At 46.3% G+C, this 22,436-nt stretch overlaps 1 protein-coding gene across 6 annotated transcripts in view; it reads right to left on the bottom strand.

The window, feature by feature from the left end:
• dag1 (dystroglycan 1) overlaps window positions 1-22,436 on the bottom strand; it is a 134,716-nt gene that overhangs the window by 76,250 nt on the left and 36,030 nt on the right. Inside the window, exon 1 of one of the 6 annotated variants that reach the window (XM_086001294.1) lies at window positions 9,391-9,409. The exons of 4 other annotated variants lie outside the window; for them this stretch is intronic. The gene's annotated coding sequence lies outside the window, so the exon portion shown is untranslated. Of the gene's footprint in view, window positions 1-9,008; window positions 9,253-9,390; window positions 9,410-22,436 lie in introns of those variants that run through there. One more of the 6 variants, XM_086001290.1, reaches the window with a different exon arrangement.

Genomic DNA, 22,436 nt, shown 5'->3' with positions numbered 1-22,436 from the left:
AATGGGGGTGATGGCGTGATGAAATTACACCATGCAGGATGGGACAGGCTCAATGGACCAGTTGGTCTTTAAATGTCCTTTTTTATATCACTTACCAGTAGCTCGCTCTTATGTATGGATCTCAAATGAGGGCAGAATCAGGCTCAGCTGTGATGTATTCTGTGGTTGAGTAACTTTGCTACATTCACTGGCACGGATCACACAAGAATGGTTCTCTGAGTGAGTGGTTGAAGCCTACTACAGACTTGCGCATATAACCTAGGCAGACACTTCAGTGCAATACTGAGGGAGTGCAGCATTGGAGGTGCTGGCTTTCAGGTGAGACATTAAATGGAGATCTGTTGACCTGTTGAGGTGGATGTAAACAAACCCGAGTTCTTCCAGTATCCTGGTCAACATTTATCCCTCAACCAACACCACCAAGTCATTTGCCATTTGTTATCTGTGGGATCTTGCTGTGCACAAATTGGCTGGGTTGTTTGCCTACAAAACAGCTGTTACTTACACTTCAAAAGTAATTAATTGGCTGTGCAGTACTTGGGATGTCTGAAGGATGTAAAAGACGATATATCAATGGAAACTTCTTTTTGTGTGGGGCCATACCCCAAGCATTAATCAATGCTTGTAAGGGGAAGAGGTGGAAAATTGGAGAAGGGAGACTTTTAAAACATGCCCCTGTACTAATGTCACTGGCCTCAGCATCCATGTCTGCACTGTGTTTTCAAAGATCGCAATCTGCTCCCAACGTAGGGACAAGTGTGCAATCTGTCCTGAGTACAAAAGGACAGATGGTCCCAGATCACCAGCCAACCCCTTAAAAATGGGTTGGCAGTGCTATCCTTTTTTGACACAATGGTACCCAATTAAACATAACACTGCAAAAAAGCTGTTGTGGTACATATTTTCCTGTAAAGTTACATGTTTTGTCATCAAAAAAAAATCTAAATACCTGTAAGATTTAACGTTCTGATAAAAGCTCATCGACCTGAAATGTCAACTCTCTCTCCACACAGATGCTGTGTGACTTGATAAATGTTTCCAGCACCCGCAGTATTTTGCTTTTAAATTTCTTGTTTGGTTAATTTAACTGCAGGTCTTGGTTGGTGTCCCTTTCAACTATCTACTCACTATAGTGCTGTCATTTGGCGATAGGAAAAAGTGCACAAGTAAGCCAATGTGCTTTAATGTCATATTGTGCGAAGCTCTTAATACAGCTCTCACCACAACCAACACTAGCAAGAGATCTAGCCATCAGTAATTCACCCTAATGCAAAGCCACTTCTATATTGGGTGTTTCCATACTTCTGGCCACAAGAGATCAGCATCCTTTGTGCTCCCTTATCCCAATGACAGGATGACAAACCACAAAATAGGAGTGTTGGGTTGAACTCTGAACTCAGTTGCAGAACTGCCACATATAGATACACATTTACATAGCTCAAAAAAAGCTCTCTCCAGCCACAACCCCAAGCTTAGAAGGGAAAAATCTACAGTTGGATTACCCGGGTGCTTCTCACTTCAGTGGACATGGTATGAAACTTTCATGCACCCACATTATACTTTACTCAAGTCCCAGTGACGTAACTGGCCTACGATATGTAACATTTGCATGTTGAATTGTCATTGGCCCGCAGGCATCTGTAAGGAATACCTATTGTATTCACATGATCACATGCTGAGTTGTCATTGGCCTGCAGGCATCTGCAAGGACTGCTATTGTTTTGGAGGACCCAGGGTCCTGACTCCATCTTGTCCACACGGTGCTGTATTGATTGAGAAAGCTTATAGACCTGATGCTTCATTAAAATAGTTTAAATTGTAATACTCCATTGTCCTGCAATTTATTATTTTTGTACAAAGTGTGCAAAACAAGACATGGTGTCAGAACAGGGATTTGAAATGGACATCGTTGGAGCTCCCTTACCTCGAATGAATCGGGAATCTTTGAACTTACATAGAGAATGGAGCAAGTTCAAGCAACACGTGGAGTTGATGTTTTCGGGTCCACTGAAAAGCAAAGGGGAGGAAGAAAGATGCAGCTACCTACTCCTGTGGATCGGAGAAAAAGGGAGAGACATTTTTAACACATGGTCTCACCGCAGATGAAGCAAAGGTACTGAAAGGTTATTTTGACCGTTTTGAAGCATATGTGATGCCCAAGACAAATACGATATTCACTAGGTACAAATTTCAGGAGAAAGTACAAGGAGCTAGTGAGTCGTTTGAACAGTTCGTGACTGAGTTAAAACTGCTGGTAAAAGACTGTGTATATGCAGATAAAGATGAGATGGTCAGAGACCGCATCGTGTTGGGAATACATTCAGCTAAAGAGAGAGAGAAACTTTTGAATGTTGGGTCCGGGCTAACGCTGGACAAAGCTATGGACATAGCTAGATCGCACGAGATAGCCCAAGCACAGTTGAAAACCATAACCGGCGCAACGAACAGCTCGAGTGAACAGACAGTGCACGCGGTTAATAGATACACACCAAAGAACACTGCCCTGAGAGCGTGTTTCAGAACAGAAAGAACAGCGAGAGTTCTAAAAATGGGCGACACAGACATAAAACGCTTCAAAAACTGGATATTGTGGAAACAACTGGCATGGAGAAAAGGAGTACTGCCCTGCCAATGGAAGGCAATGTACTAAATGTGGTAAACGGAACCACTTTGCTAAAGTTTGCAGGACTGTTTTCGGAAAAACAGTACACAGTGAGTGACAGCCAAATGCCAGATAGAGAGCCAAATGCAGAGGAACTGTTTATTGATTCTGTGTCACAGAAAAAACAGATTTCAGAGACTGAGCAAGCTTTTGCCGATATTGAGATAGGAAAACAGGGCAAAGAGCTTAAGTTTAAACTAGACACTGGATCTCAGGTTAACTTAATTCCTCTGAGTGAGTATCACAGCTTGAAGGATGAGTGTGAGCGACAGCCCACCTCACGCAGACTGACCGGCTATGGGGGTGAGCAGCTCATTGTAAAAGGCACATGCGTGATGAAATGCAAGTACAAAGAAAGCGACATGATGTTGAACTTTTACATTATTGACACTCAAGCACCTCCAGTGCTAGGTCTAAAGGCATGTTTAGACATGGACCTCGTCAAGCTAGTGCTATCATTGACAGCACCAGTTGAGAAGCAGACAGTCATGGAGGAATTTGCTGACGTTTTCAAAGGAATCGGACTATTCCCAGGTGAATGCACTATTCACCTTGACCCAGCAGCAACCCCTGTGGTTTGCCCACCGAGAAGGATACCCCTTGCTCTACATAGTCGCCTGAAGGAGGAGCTGCAGAGCACGGAGAATACAGAAATCATCGTCCGGGAAACAGAACCGACAGAGTGGGTCAACGCGTTAGTAGTGGTTGAGAAACCACGTACAGGCAAGCTCAGAGTCTGTCTCGACCCCAGAGATTTGAACAAGGCTATCAAACGCCCTCACTACCCTCTACCAACGCTAGATGACATCACACCCAAGCTAGTGGGAGCACATTACTTCAGTGTAATGGACGCACGATCAGGATACTGGAATATCAAGCTCACGGAAGAGTCATCTAAGCTAACAACGTTCAACACACCATTTGGATGCTACCGATTTCTGTGTTTACCATTTGGTCTTATCTCAGCTCAGGATGAATTCCAGCAGAAGATCGCCGAAACCTATGAAGGCCTCGACAGAGTAGTCGCAATCATAGACAACATCCTCATCTATTGCAGGAATAGAGAGGAACATGACAGGAACCTCCGTGCGATGCTACAAAGATCACGGGAGAAAGGTATCCGACTCAACCCCGAGAAAAGCATAATCAGATCCACCGAGATCAGTTATTTCGGGCATCGCCTCTTAACTGATGGCATTAAGCCAGATCCAGAGAAAATCTCCGCCATTAAGAAGATGGAGCCGCCGAAGAACGGTGCAGAGCTAGAGACAGTACTAGGCATGGTTAACTACTTAGCCAAGCTTGCCCCGAGCCTCTCCGAAATCAATGCACCCATGCGTCACTTGCTCAAACAATCCAATGAGTTCCTGTGGGACAAACATGACACAGCATTTCAGAAAATGAAAGACCTAATCACCAGAGAACCAGGACCAGTTCTTGCTTACTTCGACCCCAACAAAGAGCTCAGACTACAAGTGGACGCGTCAAAGTACGGACTAGGTGCAGTATTACTGCAAGAAGGAAAGCCCATCGGCTACGCTTCCAGATCTCTCAGACAGTGAAATCAACTACTCAAATCGAGAAAGTTATATGCAATTCTGTTTGGATGTAAGCGTTTCCACCAGTACGTCTATGGCCGACAAGTCATTGTGGAATCCGACCACAAGCCCCTCGAGTCAATCATGAGGAAACCACTAGCCGCAGCCCCACCAAGGCTACAGAGAATGATCCTTCAGCTACAGAAGTACGACGTCACAATCATTCACCGTCCAGGCAAAGACATTCCTGTCGCAGACACGCTCTCCAGAAAGTCTTAGCTACCAGGACAGCAGCCTCAGTGAAGGCATGGATGTGCAGGTGCACAACAGCTTACTTGTGAGTGACTCAAAACTGAAGGAGATCCGAGCAGAAACAGAGAAAGATGCACAACTCACACTGCTGAGCAAAGTCATACATGAAGGATGGCCTGAGGAAAGGAGGAAATGTCCTCGGAGCATATCTGAATTCTGGAACCACAGAGACGAACTGTCACAAATCAACAGAATCGTCTTCAAAGGGGAGAAAATCATCATTCCCACCAGTCTCAAAGAGATGTTGACAAAAATTCATGCTGGACATATGGGCATGGAAAAATGCAAACAAAGAGCACGTGACATTATGTTTTGGCCCGGAATGTGCAAACACATTGAGGACATTGTCGGAAAATGTTCCATTTGTCTAGAACGCCGCCCATCAAATGTCAAAGAGCCCATGATATCTCACCGTATCCCAGACAGACCCTGGCAGGTCGTGGCAACGGATCTGTTCACATGGAACGAGGACTACATAGTGACTGTTGATTACTACAGCAGATTTTTTGAATTGGACAAGCTTCACAGCACCACATCTGTAGCTGTGATCCACAAGCTAAAGGCAGCCTTTGCCAGGCATGGCATTGTAGAGACTTTAGTCTCAGACAATGGCCCCCAATACAAATCAAAAGAGTTCGAGTCGTTTGCCAAAGCATGGGATTTCACACATATCACATCAAGCCCACATTACCCTCAAAGTAATGGCCTTGCTGAAAAAACTGTCCAGATTGCAAAAACACTCATGGACAAAGCCAAAGCGGACAAAAGAGACCCCTACATCAGTCTCCTGGAGTACCGCAACACTCCGGTTGACAACTTCAAGTCACCAGCACAGCTGTTGATGAGGCGCAGACTTCATTCAATCCTTCCAAGCACCAACCAGCAGCTGCAGCCAGAGGTCGTCAGCTGCAAGTAAGTACATGCAAAACGTGTACAGAGACAGCAACACCAAAAGAGATACTATGACAGGTCAGCTAGGCTACTGCCGCCGCTGCACAATGGAGAATCCGTCAGAAGCCAGGAGCATGACTACTGGAAGCCAGCAGTCGTCATCCAGCCAGCTGACACTGAGCGATCGTATCACGTCCGCACTCCAGAAGGACAGGTGTACCGCCGCAATCGCAGGCACCTCCTGAACACCAAGGAACAACACCATCATTCTGACGAGAGGTCAAGCCGAGAGTTATCCTTGACTTGTGAACTGTCAAAGGGTGTAGGCGGATCGCTGCCCTAAAAAAATAACTGTACATCGTTATTGAAACATTAAATGTTTGCAGCGCTAGTTAAATGCTGAGTTTACTTATATGTTTATGCTACCGAGAACATTAGGTAGAAGGTTTAAAAGTAATGCACAACATTTTTCTTTTAAAAGAAAGGGGATGTAACATTTGCATGTTGAATTGTCATTGGCCCGCAGGCATCTGTAAGGAATACCTATTATATTCATATGTCATCACATGCCGAGTTGTCATTGGCCTGCAGGCATCTGTAAGGACTGCTATTGTTTTGGAGGACCCAGGATCCTGACTCCATCTTATCCAGACGGTGCTGTATTGATTGAGAAAGCTTATAGACCTGATGCTTCATTAAAATAGTTTAAATTGTAATACTCCGTTGTCCTGCAATTTATTATTTTTGTACAAAGTATGCAAAACAAGACACGATAGTCTACCCATTGGGTCCTTGCTGGTTTGATAAAATTAGGACCATACAACTCTTGGGGGGGGGGGGGGGGGTGTGTGTGTGTGTGTGTGTGTGTGTGTGTGTGTGTGTGTGTGTGTGTGTGTGTGTGTGTGTGTGTGTGTGTGTGTGTGTGTGTGTATATAATAACACAGATGTGTCTATATGTGTACATGCGACCTACAGGAACCTCTTCACAAACTGGGTCTACCAGTTTAGGAGACAATAACACTTAGCTGTAATTCTGCCTCACACCCAAGTTTACTATGCAAAACTGAGGGTGGTGGTAAAAAGAAGGAGTTGCAGAAGTGTCAAAATGTTAAACTACTGGATTAATCACAATCAGCCAGGGTTCCCACATCTGGAAAGTGCTTGCTTGTGAATATCGGCATAGAAAGAAATTGCATTTCTATAGCGTCTTTCACGAACACTATGTCCTAAAGCGCTTTACAGCCAATGAAGTACCTTTTAAAAAATTGTAGGGCAACACAGCAATAAAATTCCACACAAGAAAAACAAAACAAGTTTTCTTTTTAATAAGCGATTTGGTTGAGGGACAAATATTGGCCAGGACACCAGGGAGAACTCCCTTGCTCTTCCACCATGGGCAGACGGAGCTTCAGTTGAACTGCTCGTCCGAAATACGGCACTTCCAACAGTGCAGCACTCTCAGTGGGACTTGAACCCACAACATTCTGACTCAGAGGTGAGAGTGCTACCCACTGAGACAGCTGACACCTGGGCTAGGAGAGAATACAGGGGTTAAATGATCCCATAGTCAAATCACCTGTTCACATATAGGGAGGGGAAAGGTACCAAAGAGCCACGGACACAGCACAGCAGAGTTACTGCTTTCGGGCTGGAGTAAGGAGGGATTGAAAAGTTAAAGTAATCCAGTTTTAGATATGTGTAATCCCGAGAAGCAAAAATACACCAAAACATGCTCTTTATAATATTTACAGATCTCAGGCTGTATCAGAAAGAATTCAGCAAACCGCACCACTCCAATGGATTTAAAAACGACATTTATTTAAATAACCATATAATCAGTGAACTCAATTAGGCAGAAACTGAAGGGCTAAAATCCCTGAACTTTCCCAGGGCTGATTTACATCAGCGGATATGGGAGGCGGAGGCGGCTAGCCCCAGACAACTAGGCCCCAACCAACAGCTGCTGGTAAACAGGCCAAGGCAAGCACAGACCCCAGCAGGGACAGATATAACCAACCCTGTCCTGTCAGAGCAGATATCTATGAATACATGTTGACCCAATGAGTCTTCCCAGGCCCTTATCACCCCTTTATATATAAATAAATAAATATGTATTATTAAAAACACTTCACATCAAACAAAGTCAAAGCTCAGATGAACCCAACTCTATGAACAGCGATTCCCACAAGCAGAGTTATTTTATCTCTCTGTCTGCACTGGGATAACTGAGCAGGCCACCACAACTCACCCAAGGGTCAGTTTCCCCCCACCCCAGCTTGTCTACTACAGGTTATTCAACAGTAGGAATATTCACGGCCAAGTCCAATCTGGATATATACTTGAAAAGATTTGCAGGTTATGAGGAAAGAGATGGGGGAGTGGGACTAATCGGGTAGCTCGTTCCAAGAGCTGGCACAGGCACGATGGGCCCAATGGCCTTTTTCTGTGCTGTAAAATTCTACGATAATCCTTCCCACAGCTGACGCTCAGCAAGGTCAATGGGCAACGATTAGAAGCACGAACACAGGCCAGTCAGGTTCCGACTGCTGTTTGTTGCCCACCGTCCCCTTTTCAAAAGGCATCAGCTAGGAGCTCCGCTGATATGCCCATTATAGTTGAATAGTCTGTGCTTACTGTTTGTAGTCGCAGAGCAGTACAGATATCCGGGAAGGGGTCAAAGGCGAGCGTGCACCTGGTGGATCCTACCCCAGTGTCAGTCCATGGCTTTGGGAAAGGAAAAAACTGAAGGATAGAAGAATGAAGTATCGAGCCTGGAGACTGTTGCTGAATTCATCCTGGCCCAGGCCCTGATTCCCGTGTTAATCTCTGGCAAGGTTGCAAAATGCTTTCCATGTAAATTCGCTGTGAGTAAAGGCACCGTCCAGTGTAGTATTAAGCCACACTGACCCGCAAGCTCTGACTTGCACTGACTTAGCTAATCTCAGCGAAGGTTAACAATTGAGACTTCACAATTCCTGATCCTGAGCACTGTCCGGTGATGCTTATTGGTAAGTATGGTGTGCATGTGTGCGTAACTTCAGGTTAGGACAGTACTTAACTCAGCCGTGAAAAATAATGGCGAGTGGGGGCAAGATATCAGACAGGAAAGAAAGAGCAAACAAACTTTTATTTATATTGCACCTCATCACATCCCGAAGCGCTTCACAACCAATGAAGTACTTTTGAAGTGCCGTCCCTGTTGGTATGTAGGCAAACACGGCAGCCAATTGCGCACAGCAAGATCTCACTAAGAGCAGCGAGATGCATGACCAGTTAACCTGCTTTTGGTGGGGCTGGCCGAGAGATCAATGCTGGCCAAGGCACTGGTGAGAACACCCTTTTACTTCAAAATAGTGCCGTCCACCTGAGAGGGGAGACGTTCAGTTTAAAGTCTCCATCTGAAAGACAGCACCTCCAACAGTGAAGCGAGTGCTCCCTCAGTACTGTGCCGATTATGCACTCAAGTCTGTAGTGGGGCGTGAGCACACAATCATCTGATTCTAGAAGAGAATGCTACCAACTGAGCCAAGCTGACTGCAAGAATACTCTAGCTTTAAAAAAAACACTCCCGTTAATCAGTCTATTTATAATAATGTGCTATTTACCTCCTTGTACAATTCATATCCTTCTGCCACAAGTCATCGAGAGAGAGAAATCCTGGAGAGTGGAAGAACTGAGAGTAGTAATGTCGCAGTTTTCTAGTTAAGACTCCCCTCTACGTAGACTTGAAGAATTTGCTCCAGTTAGTGGGAGCACAGCAACCAGCAACAAAACAAAACACAACTCAACCAGACCTCCGCTCAAACATTCAAATCATTGCACACAAGTACAGCGACTGATTTAAATCCATCAGCCCTACCTCCATCCCCCCCCCCCCCCACCCCCTGCAAACACCCATGCTCATTAAACTTCTGAACACAATTATTCACAGATAAACCTGAAAGGGGGGGGGGGGGGGGGGAAGCTTTTTGCCAAAGAAACACTTACTTCTTCCAGGGAATGGTTAAAAGCTGCCAACGTGCATTCTCCCTGAAGCCGAGATGGGCTCCCTTCCAGTCATGCATTTTATTTCTCTGACCAATTCCAATAGCAAGATCTGAGATTACAGTATAAATCGCTGAATAGTGCAGCCATATCACCAGCCTCCCAACGGCAGCTGTCCTGAAAAGGTTTGCCAGGCCAGCAGATTATTTTAAGTTTGTTGGCAGTGGTGCGAGGCTACATACCAAACACTACATGCTCGGGAAAAGAGCACGGCTGAAAGCAAGAACGTTATCCAGCGATCCTGATAAAAGGCCTGAAACCGCAGTTTGCATTCACTTATATGTGAAGGTCATCAAACACTGACCTTGACTGGACATGAAGGAAATAAAAATGGTCATACCCTAACCCAGCAACCTCTTCTAGTCCTATGTCTCCTCTCGAGGGCTCTCCATTCCTCCGACACTGACATTTTAGGAATAGGAGTATGCCATTCAGCCCCTCAAGCCTGTTCCGCCATTCTATTGGGGCACAACTGAGCTGTATCTTAACTTCATTTACAACAACAACTTGTATTTATATAGCGCCTTCAACATAGCAAAACGACCCAAGGCGTTTCACAAGAGCATTATCAGACAAATTCTGACACCGAGCCACATAAGGTGATGTTAGGGCAGGTGACCAAAAGCTTGGTCAAAGAGGCAGGTGTTAAGGTCTAAAGGATGAGAGCGGTGTAGAGGGGCAGTGACATTTAGGGAGGGAATTCCAGAGCTTAGGGCCTACTCACCTTTGCTCCATATCCCTGAATACCCTTTTATGCAACCCTCTGCCCCCCTCCCTCCAACTCCACCATAGGGAGCAGTCAGCCAACATAGTCCTACTGTTTGGAACTCCCTCCTTAAACCCCTCCACCTACTCCCGCCACCTTTTAAAAAAGTGATGCTGGGTGAAAGCCTCAAATCTTGCCTCTCTGTAATACGTTAGAAGTCTTAGCTGGCATACGCCACAACTTAAATGAGCCTTTGGCATAAAAATCTCACGTTGGCACTTGAGGTTGAAGCTAATTAAAAAACAGTTGCTCCGTAGTCTCCAACTATCCATACCCTTAAACTCAGCCCAAGCAATGCTCCAGGACATCCATTAGCAATAGTATAATGTGAAAAGGAATGGGGGAGAGTATTTGCTGGGCGATTCTGACAATTCTACAGGCTCTATAGGTTGAAGAACCAAGCACATGTTTGATCCCCGGTACCTGTATTATGCGGTGTTAACTAATCTCAGTTTGGACAGCAGTTGAAGTGCTGCAGTTAGCCTCAGCACCCTAGAGAGGTGTGGGCGGGAGAGAAATTCAACCAGAATTCCTGTGCCTGACCACTATCCAGTGCGTCCTGCTGGAAAGCGTGTGCTTCAGGCAAGAACGCAACCCAGCTCGTCTGCGATGCCCTGCATGGTTGAATGGCCTGTTGACACGGTCTAGGCTTAAGCGTGAAAAACGGTCACTTCAGTGATACTGTGGAGGACGCGCACCATGCTTGAAACCATACCTCAGCATAGGAGAGGACAGAGGGGGAGAAAACCGGAAAAATAAAATCTAGTAAGCCATTGAGAGGGTTAATGCGCAGAGTGCAAGTTGTCTGGAAAGATCAGTGCCTCTGCGGCTCACACTCCCTCAGAATTTTGCTGCTGATGTCCCCTTTTTAGCAGACCATCATCCCCTGGGGTTAAAAGATGCTTTTATATTGGGTTTGAGGCACTCGGGGCCATCGACTCCCAACACACAGGATCTCGGTCAGCGGCAGGTCCTGCTGCCCCTCGTGTTCAGGAAGGATGGCTGCCTGTTATTACCGAGTCCTTTTCAGCGACTGACCTCAGCAAAGTTTACTTTGCACGAGCACCCATTAAACGCAATATAAAAGCAGCTAAAGGAAAGGTATCTGCAAGATCACAGCCTCAAATTTTCACTCAGCACAGTGGCTGCTCATCCCAGTCCTTTTCAAGAAAGAACATGACAGGATCCACCTCCCTTAAGTCACAACTCTGCCTACAAAAACCAGCAGCTCTTATCCTTCATCTCTCATTCCAGTCTGAGTGGGACCTACCCTGTACACAAGGTATGAGTAAGTGAGAACAGATTTTCTATAAAGCCACACAAATCAACACCAGTTATTGCATCAATTTCCTGTCAAAAGATGGTACCAGAGTGGGCTCCATTCTTCCATGAGGCATCTCTTCCTCCAAGATGCTGGATTTGTGCCAGTACTGTATAGCCTGGCTACCTGGTATCCTCCTATACACCTGGAAGCACTCTCACCTGAGTCAGAAGGTTGTGGGTTCAAGTCCCACTCAAGACTTGAGCACATAATCTAGGCTGACATTCCAGTCCAGTACTGAGGGAAGGCTGCACTGTCGGAGTGGTCATCTTTCAGATGAGACATTAAACAGAGGCCACTTCTACCCCCTCAGGTGGGCATAAAAGATCCCATGGCACCATTCAAAGAAGTTTAGGAAATTCACTTTGAACTACTGAGAACACAAACTCAACTGGACCAGCCGCATAAATGCTGTGGCTACTAGAGGCTGGGCATTCTGCAGCGAGTGGCTCACCTCCTGACTCCCCAAAGTTTCGTCACCACCTCCAAGGCACAATTAAGAAGTACAATGGAATACTCACCAGTTGCCTGGATGGGTGCAGCTGCAACATCACTCAAGAAGCTCGACATCATCCAGGACAAAGCAGTCCATTTTGGTTGGCAGCCCATCCATCAGCTTAAACATCCACTCCCTCCACTACCAGTGCACTGTGGCTATAGTGTGTACTATCTACAGGATACCCAACAGCGATGTGGGAGCATCTTCACCACATGGACTGCAGCGGTTCAAGAAGGCTGCCCACCATCTTCTCATGGGCAACTAGGGATGGGCAATAAATGCTGGCTTTGCCAGCTATACCCACATCCCCAGAATGAGTAAAAAATAAACAAGTGATAGAGGCAATGAAAGAATTTTTTTTTTTTTTTTTTTTTTAAATAAATGATTTTTTTTGTCGATGGGGGTGCGGGAAGAGAATTTGAGAAGACTCTGTGCGTTCCTTACTATGACCACAGTCAGTACATAATAGGCTCACTATAACTTTGAGACACTGCACGTGCCTTCGGGTGAACACATCAGCGGCAACGGAAAATATATAGTTTTAAAAAGTTAAGCAAAGAAAAAATCCCCACAAATTACAGCTGGATCGCACAGGAAACAGCAGGCCATGTTTCTAAAACAAGAAATAAACAACTTGCATTTATATTGCGTCTTTCACGACCTCATGACATCCCAAAGAGATTCGCAGCCAATTAAGTACTTTTGAGTAGTCACTGTTGTAATGTTGGAAATGTAGCAGCTACTTTGCGTACAGCCAGCTCCAACAAACAGCAATGAGATAGATGACAACCTGTTCTAGTGATGTTGGTTGAGGGATTAAATATAAAAGAGAACTCACCAGCTGCTCTTCGAATAATCTTGTGGGATTTTTTTTTACAACCACCTGCGGGGCAGACAGGGCCTCGGTTTAATGTCTCATCTGAAAGACGGCACCTCAGACAGCACAGCACTCCCTCAGTACTGCACTGAGGTGTCCGCCTAGATAATGGGCTGAAAAATGAAACAGCAGACGTACCTTCATCATGAGGTTTATTTCACTACTTGGTGAAATGAAACCAACCCAGGTAGAAAACAAATACATAAACCCAGTTACTCGGCATCAAGTATTAGATTGAGGGTAATGTACTGAATTGATACATTTCTCTGTTGACTTTCTGCTTATGTCAAAATGTTTCCATTTATCAGTAAAGTACAAATAATCCTAGAACTAGTTTGTTTCACTGGGGTTATTTAGCATATTGGTGCAGTACCAAAAGAGTAAGAGAGACATCACACTTTAACGCCGATACACTTTTCAGGTTGTGCAATACCCATCTTCTGGTGCTCTTAAATAGTTCATCACCTTATACTTCTCCCACTCCAACAAGCACCATCAAGGGTTCTTGTATATTTAGCTTTTGGTTCAGATCTAGGTAGCCCAGCGCATTTGTTCCAGATTCCCGTTGGTTAACATGCTAAAACTAGAATAAAGGAGCTGGTTTTAGCAAGTAAGGCGAGTTGGCATCTGATGGCACAACCCGAACTACAAAAATAACAAGTCTAATGGTACTTTTGACTAAGTGCTTCACCCTAACATTATGCAGCTTAGAAAGACTGTCTGCAACTACGTTTTATAAATATTAAGACATATTTTGAAAATTCTGCACGCCCATTATTATTATTCTTCATGAAAAAAACAACAAAAACACTGGAGCTCAGATTAAAACTTGTACTGGCATACGACAACCCACAAACAAGGGACACACCCCTGTTGTTCTTGTCTGCACACCACTGGATTATACACCATCAAATATGATAATAAACACAAGTTCAACTTTTCCTCAGGCTGGGACTACAATGAACTCCTCTGTTACTCGGAATCGCTAAAACAAAGGCTGTTTCAATGATGGTGGAAATTAAAAAGTCTGCGCAATGTGTTAGAGCTTCCTACACTTGATCTTTATCAAGTTCCACACTTGTTCAGGGCTCCTTTTCAACAATGCCACAGTTACAAACTCGCAGCCTGTGCTGGCAAAGAATTGGGCTGAAAACTAAAAAAATCTTTACCACAGCTCGTAAAAAGACCGCGGCTCATGGATCAGTTACCTGCCTACCTGCTGCATGAAACAGACACAAAACTGTGCAAAGGATAGAAAACAACATTTCAGGGTTCACTTTTCATTCCTCCACCCCACCAATTTTCTCCTCTCCTGAAGGTGCAGACTCTCGCTCAACTGCTCCATCTTCTGCTACTTCACCCACACGATCATTGCTCATGCCCAGACAAGTGATGGCTTTGCGACCAGGGGAATCATCACAGCTAAGCCTGATCTTGTCCTCAACCGACCCAATCTCAGGACTCACTTCAATAGCACTCATGAAAATCTGGCTGAATCATGAATAAGATCACAGACGGCTGCTCACTGAGCACAATTTAAAACACTGCTTCAACCGTGCTCCAGTGTGGAAAACTGTAACCCCCAAATCAGCCCCTCACACTGGGCTCCCAATATGCCACCTGGGCACAGAACCTCCCCTATATACTACACTGGGCACAGAAACCCACATCACACACCTGGCGCTGAACACCCTCCGCCATACCATATTCTACACCTGACACGAAAACCCCTCCACATATCCCACATATTGCACAGAACTCCACCCCCACCATATCCCACACCTGGCACCGAACCACGCCATACCCTACAACTGATACCGGACCCTGGCCCCCACCCCCGCCCCGCCATAACCCACACCGGACACCTGCTTCCCCCCCCCCTCCACATCCCACACCTGGCACCGAACACCTACCCACCCCCGCCATATCCCACACCTGGCACCAAACACCTGCCCCCCTCCACATCCCACACCTGGCACCAAATACCTGCCCCCCTCCACATCCCACACCTGGCCCCACCCCTCCCCATATCCCACACCCAGCACCAAAACCCCCCCACATAATATCCTACACCTGGCACCGATCCCCCACACCTGGCATAGACATCCCACCCCGCACCCCTAGTATTCCACACCTGGCACTGAACCTGTCCATATCCCACACCAGGCACAGTGTTCCCCCCCCACCATATCCCACACCAGACACTGACCACCCCCTCCACCCGCCATATCCCACACCTGGTACTGAACCCCACCCCCGCGATATCCCACACCTGGCACCAAACAACCACCCCGCCCATATCCCACAACTGGCACCTAACCCGCTCATATCCTACACCTGGCACAGACCCCCACCCCGGCTATATCCCACAGCTGGCACCAAACCACCACCCACCCCCACCCCTCACCAGGCACAGATACCCCACCACCCCCAATATCCCACACCTGGCACAGACCCCACCCACACGAGCGCGAGAGAGAGAGAGAGAGAGAGAGAGAAGCAATAAAGGGAGGGGAAAGCGAGAGATAAAGGGAGAGGAAAGCTATTGTAAAAAAAAAGTGTGGACAGTGAGAGCGAGAGACATTCAGAGTGGGAAGTGAGGTGCAAACAGAGTGGGGTGAGAGATGGGCTCACCGAGGGGGAGATTGGGAGGCACAGGTAAAGAGAGAGTGCGCGTGAGAGAGAGAGAGAGAGAGAGACACACAGACAGACAAACAGAGAAACTCAGATACACAATGACAAAGAGAAAGGGGTGAGGGAAACACAGACCGATCACTTGGCTTACAATCTAAGCAACCATGTTTTTTAAACTCACTAGATGCACTTGCAATGTTCTGACCTTGGGGTAAAAGTGTCGCTTGTCTATGGGAAGCTGGCTCTCACTGTCAGCCCGAGCTGTGTATGCTCCCCTGCAGATCACTGTCCTTCTCGCTGGAAATGTGTCTGTCTGTGTGTGTGTCCCCACCCCCAAAAACAGGTTATTTGAAACCTTTGAAAGGAGGCAATTTACATTCAATTGGAGGGGGGGGGGGGGGGGGGGGGCAGCATTTCAGCCCCTCTGATCCTCCATGGCCAGAGAAAAGCCCCTTGTACAGCTGAACAAAGAATGGCTAAAAAAAATTCTATGACCCCTTCCCTCAGTGCAAAGGAGTCAATTCCTCAACATCCGGTTTCTATGGTAACCAAACAAAGGCCTGTTTTTTTTTTATAAATCGAGTTTGCTGGAATTCCAGGGAAATCGTGCGTTTTGGAAGGGAGGATTTTCAAATGGAAAATACAGTGGTTCATCAACTCCTGCATCTCATTCTGTACGATACCTTAGTTACAATTCACATACCTGGAGAAGAGAGTTTACTAAACTTGACAGGAGGGGTGGGAGAAATGGCTGCTGCTCCATTTGCAGTCCAGCAGCTCTCCCTTCCCCCATCCATCTACCTTCTTTAGTGCACAGCCACCAAGGCAAAACAAAACACACGGAACATAAAATTGAGACTACGAGAGCATGTGTTTGTACCCAACTCAAGTCTTGCTTTTACTTTCTTTACACTTTCTTCAGCCAGTAACTACACAGTGGGCAAGACGGGTTAGAGAATCCATGTAGCGGGAACTCACTTCTTTTTATATAAAAGGTGCATTTAACCTGCACTGCTGTTACTGATAGGGGGCGTCAGGCCTGAATGTATTCATAGCTTTGCGATAAACGATGGCAAGTTACTGCCTCGAGGCATTTATCCTCCTTGACTCTCCCTGTGAATGCAGCCTGAGCACTCCTCCCACTAGTACGGTTGCCAAGCCCTCAGAGATTGTCATGGAGTTCCCAGGAAGCCCTCCTGGAGTCTCCAGGAATTGAAGACTGCAAGCAACCTGGGAGAAAAATTGTAGGGAATTCGAATACAGCCTTGGAAATGTCACGGCCACACGATCATGCCCTCTCTCAACTATCTTATTGGTGTACGGGTGAGGCGACTCACGGAGGTTGCAACGTTCGTGCTGTCTCACTTTACCATGGCTCGTATGCAATCTCTATCAAATAGGAAAAACCTCCTGGAATACCTCGGGATAGGCTTGGTAGCCCACATAAGCCTTCTCCAGCTATTGGGCAGGGTGCAGCGGTCAAGAAATAATGTCACAATTCACAACTTCATGCAGAATTTCCTGCTAGTGGTGGCGAGACCCAGCACACAGCATATACAGGGCAGCACCAGAGCCCTACAACGCTCCAAGAACTCGGTTTCTCCAACTCTGGCCTCTTGTGCATCCCCCACTTCCTTCACCCCACCATTGGCAGTTGTGCCTTTAACCGTCTAAGTCCCAAGCTCTAGAATTCCCTCCCTAAACACCTCTCCTCCTTGAAGACACTCCTTAAAATATTCCTCTTTGAACATAGAATCAGAATGATACAGCACAGAAGGAGGCCATTCAACCCATCGTGCCTGTGCCGGCTCTTTGATAGAGCTATCCAATTAGTCCTACTCTTTCTCCATAGCCCTGCAAATTTTGCCTTTTCAAGTATTTATCCAATTCCCTTTTGAAAGTTACTATTGAATCTGCTTCCACCACCCTTTCAGACAGTGCATTCTAGATCATAATTTTTCTTTCCTCTGCTGCTTTTGACAATTACCTTTACTCTGTGCCCTCTGGTTACCGACCCTCCTGCCACTGCAAATAGTTTCTCCTTATTTAGTCTATCAAAACCCTTCACGATTTTGAACACCTCTATCAAATCTCCCCTTAACCTTCTCTGCTCTATGGAGAACAAAACCAGTTTCTCCATGTAACTGAAGTCTTTCATCCGAGATACCATTCGAGTAAATCTCCGCTGCACCCTCAAGACCGAACATCAAGCATCCACCAAGTTTGTCACCTGTCCTAGTATCTCCTGATGTGACTCGGTGTTAATTTTTGTTTTAAAAGCATTCCTGCAAAGGGAAATTACCACTTAATGAAATAAAACAAGGCTTAATTCATACAAATTGGATATCTTGTATTGTAGGTAAACTTTGCAAAGCAGCAACCACACCAAGCCTCTCCCTAACAAAGGCTGTCTCTGCGTGCGTTCCATAATGCGCATTACAATGAAGGGCTGGTCAATGTTTCTGTATTAGAAAGCAAGCCTGAAGCAACAGAATCAGAGCTCGTGGCATGCATCAGAAAGGCTGTTTTACAATGATATCTGAAGCTGCTCTGATTCACATGCTGATCGTATTCATGCGCTCATTATATGTGCATTTGGTAGCAGAACTCAGCCAGCTGTTTGTTCCAAGTCAATTCCCCCATCCCTCCTCCGCACCCCACCCCATATAAATTGGGATAATTGGTCACTCTGCTTCCAGAATGGTTTTTTTTGGTGGGGGGGGGGGTAGATTTGGCATCTCCAAAATCTGGTCATGTAAACAAGGTAGAAGATAAGATGGTTCCATATTAAAATGCAAGGCCCCCAAGAAAGCAGCTGTGAGTCGAGTCCTGCGACTTCCATGCACTGAGTCTCTGAGGGGCTCGCCAACCCCATGTTTGCGAACACCATCTGCCATCAACTCCTAAACCGTGACAAAACAAACTAGGGTATGGACCCTGCAGGCATCACCCATGATCCAAGGGACGGTACCCCAACAGGTCATTATCTGCAGGCAGCACCCATGCCCCAAGGGACAGTACCCCAACAGGTCATTATCTGCAGGCAGCACCCATGCCCCAAGGGACGGTACCCCCCGGGTGCTGCCTGCAGACAGCAACCATGACCCAAGGGACGGTACCCCACAGGTCAGTGCCTGCAGACAGCAACCATGACCCAAGGGATGGCACCCCAACAGGTCATTCATTATCTGCAAGCAGCAACCATGACCCAAGGGACGGTAACCCAACGTGGGTCAAAATCTGAGGTAGAGCGGAGAAAAGTTTGGAAAAGGTGAAACTAAAGAAAGCACTCCACCCACTTGGATTCACATATTGAGCCCACATTGCAGCAAAATGGCACAGAGATAACATTCCACTCTTCACAATGTGCCAAGAGCAGATGCAAGTGCATCTCCATGAACCACACTGCTTACTTGGACAGGATGCCCTACAGTATGCAGCCATAACAAGCACTGAAGAAGTGTACAATTCTCAGTAGGGCTTTCAAATCCCCCTGCCACCAAGGAAAAAACTGCCTTCGAAGTGCTGGACAGAGAGAGCCCAAACACAATACAGTTCTTCATATTTAATCTGCTTCATCCATTGGGTCAGCGGTACTATTGACCAGCAATTCGGAAACCTTATACCCTGTAGAAGGATAAACAAGGACTTTTTGCCCCTGTTTTCTCCTCCCATGTGCCCCTTCCCAGTGTTCGTCTTTTCTCCTGGGTTTGCCACTTTTACAGCAGTTTTGGCCCACTCTTAGGATCTGCAGTACGGTGTGGATGGTCTTTGCACCGAGTGTAGTAGTTATCGTCCTCAGCTACCATACCAAACGCCAGGAGTTCAAATACCACTTTGGGAGGTTGGCACCCCAACCTGGTCTGGCCTATCCTTGACTGCGATCCTGGAGAACAAATATAAACAAACACTGCTCCAGCGATCACGGGCCTGACATGTACTGGGTGAGCAGTGGATTAATGCCGGCAAAGTAACTCCACGCTGACTGCATCCAGACCTTTCTCAGTAAGGAAATGAAAAGCAGATTGCATTGGTTGACTGGGTCCCATTTTCCAACGTATCCTGTATTGATTGAGAAATAAACAGTTGCCTTTTCTATTTCGGGATATTTTTCTTCTTGCCTAGTTTTGCACCCCCTCCGCTCCTGAACACGGCAACACTTGCTGGACTAGATTGGATATTGGACCATGAAAAGTGTCACAATCCAACCCAATCCTACTCTTGCCCGACATGCACAGTTTCCAGCGAGGATTGCCAAGAGGACTAAGGAGCGTAGACCCTGGCTGAATTAAGCTAAACGCTGTGGAATCAAAGAATCCACTCCTGACTTTATGACGAAGGGAAGATCGTTGATGAAGCAGCTGAACATTGTTGGGCCGAGGATGCTTGCCTGAGAAACACCTGCAGTGACGTCCTGGGGGCTCAGACAACCACCACGATGTTTTGTTGCATCAGGTATGACTCCAGCCACGAGAGGGATTTCCCTTTAACCCTCAGTTTTGCTAGGGCTCCTTGGTGCCATATTCAGTCACATTCTGCCTTAATGTTAAGGGCATCTACTCTCACCTCTCCTCTGGCATTCAGTTCTTGGGTCCATGTCTGGATCAAGGCTGTGATGACATCTGGAGCCAAGTGGTTCTGGCTGAACCCAAACTAAGCACAAGTGAGCAGGTTATTGGTCAGTAGGTGTCATTTGAAGGCACTGTTTTTGACTCCTTCCTTCATTTTACTATTAATTGGGAGTAGACTGATAGGGCAGTAGTTGGCCAGGTTAGATTTAGCCTGTTTTTTGCAGATAGGACAAACTGGAGCAATCTTCCACATTGTTGAGTGGATGCCAGTGTCTGCTAGACTGGAACAGCTTGGCTAGGGGAGCGGCTAGTTCTGGTGGACAGGTCATCAGCACTACAGCCGGAAAGTTGTCTGGGCCCATAGGCTTTGCTGTGTCCAGTGCCAGTTGGTGGGCTACCAAGAACTTCAGGTCAACTAGGGATGGGCAATAAATGCAAAACTTGCCAGCAATGTCCACATCCTGAGAATGAATTAGAAAAAAAAAATCTGGTACCAATACACTATGGAGTGTGTGGTGTAGGGTAGGGGTAAATAATTCCACTCCTTGTATAATTTTAACTCAACACCTGAAACTGCTCCCACCACTACCCTCAGTCACAGGCCTGGAACCACCCTTATGCCAGCAGCAAAATCCAAGACCCAGTTTCTCATGGGTCCAGGGCCCTGCTGCTAGGATAAGAGAGCTGCTTTTAGTGTAAACATGGAGAACTAGTGCAAAGACACCGTTCCCGCCCCCAACACAAGCTCAACAAGCCTAAGTATAAAAGTATTTGACAGCTGAAAATATACTCTAAACAGTATGTAGTCTGACATGTGGGTGTTTTTCACAGTTCAAGTGAAGGTGGTTTTAACTTTCACACCCATGATACTTTACTGAAACCTTAGGTGACATCACTGCTGCACAACGGGTTGATTTCCCAGAATCTATTCAAGGCGTCAGCAGTGGCTCAGTGGTCGCACTCGCACCTCTGTCAAAAGGCTGTGGGCTCAAGTCCCATTTCAGAGATGTGAGCATGTAATCCAGACTGACACTCAAGTGCAGTACTGAGGGAGCCCTGCACTGTCGGAGGTGCCGTCTTTCAGATGAGATGTTAAATGAATGTCCTGTCTGCCTTCTCAGGTGGGCATAAAAGAACCCATGGCACTATTTCAAAGCAGAGCAGAGGAGCTAGCCCCATTGTCCTGGCCAATATTTATCCATCAACCAACATCTGCAACAGAATATCTGGTCATTTATCTCACTGCTGTTTGTGGGACCTTGCTGAGCGCAAATTTGCTGTTACGTGTTATGTATTGGGTGTTCTCCTCCCACCTGCGGTGGCGCTGTCACAGCAGATAAATGGTTGGGGTTGTTCTCTTGGTTAAGCTTTAGCTCTCTTTGTTCGGTACTCTCCGGAACCTTCTTTTTGAATAAAGCACTTCATGTTTGAATCTCTGAGTTCTAATTGTGTCTAGGTAGAAAGGTACAGACACAACAAAGTGGCGACGAGGATCGGATGAATCTGCGTTGTGGGAACTTTCTTGTTTTCGACTACAAAACACTCAGAACAGAGATTGCAGCATCACATTAACGTTACGGGTGCAGTGAGTAAACAGAAATTAAAATTTGAAACGTGAGATGGCTACTATATTAGGAAACATCGGTGATTTTGATGAAAATGTGGAGCAATGGAGCGCTTATATGGAACGTTTTGACTATTTTGTTTTGGCAAATGCGGTGGCAAACGAAAAGGTCGTGCCTACCTTTTTGAGTATAATGGGGGGCAAAGACATTTAATTTACTTCGCAGCCTTGTACAGCCAGATAAGCCAGGAACTAAAACATAAACAACTAGTGGAAATTCTTGGAGCACATTTTTCACCAAAACCTCTGAAATCTAAATCTCTCAGCAATAACCAAACGGAATCAAGGGGAGGGGGAATCAGTGACAATGTTTATTGCTGCGTTAAAAAGGTTGTCAGAACACTGCGAGTTCAAGGAGGTGCTGAATGACACTATTAGAGACAGACTTGTGTGTGGTCTGCTATGCTAAGTGCAGCCACACAGAAGCGCCTTCTTACTGAGGACAACCTTACTCTTGAAAAGGCCATTGAAGTTAGCGTCTCCATGGAGATGGCGGAAAAGGGGGCTCACCAGTTGAGTTCAACAGGGAGAGTTCACAAGGTGTCGTCTGAGCCTAAAGGTGCGCGGAACGGCACGTTACCGTTGTGGGAAAAGGGCCATCACGCTAATGACTGCTGGTGTACGGAGCTGGAATGCCGAAATTGTGGCAAAGGTCACATTGAACATGCCTGTAGAGGTAAAAAAGAACACAGAGCTG

Source organism: Somniosus microcephalus, chromosome 11, assembly GCF_052327205.1.
Source record: "Somniosus microcephalus isolate GS21.2 chromosome 11, FLI_Smic_1.0, whole genome shotgun sequence".
Classification (NCBI taxonomy): Eukaryota; Metazoa; Chordata; class Chondrichthyes; order Squaliformes; family Somniosidae; genus Somniosus; species Somniosus microcephalus.
Note: the sequence above shows the minus strand (reverse complement) of the source record. Positions and strands in the feature narration are given on the sequence as shown.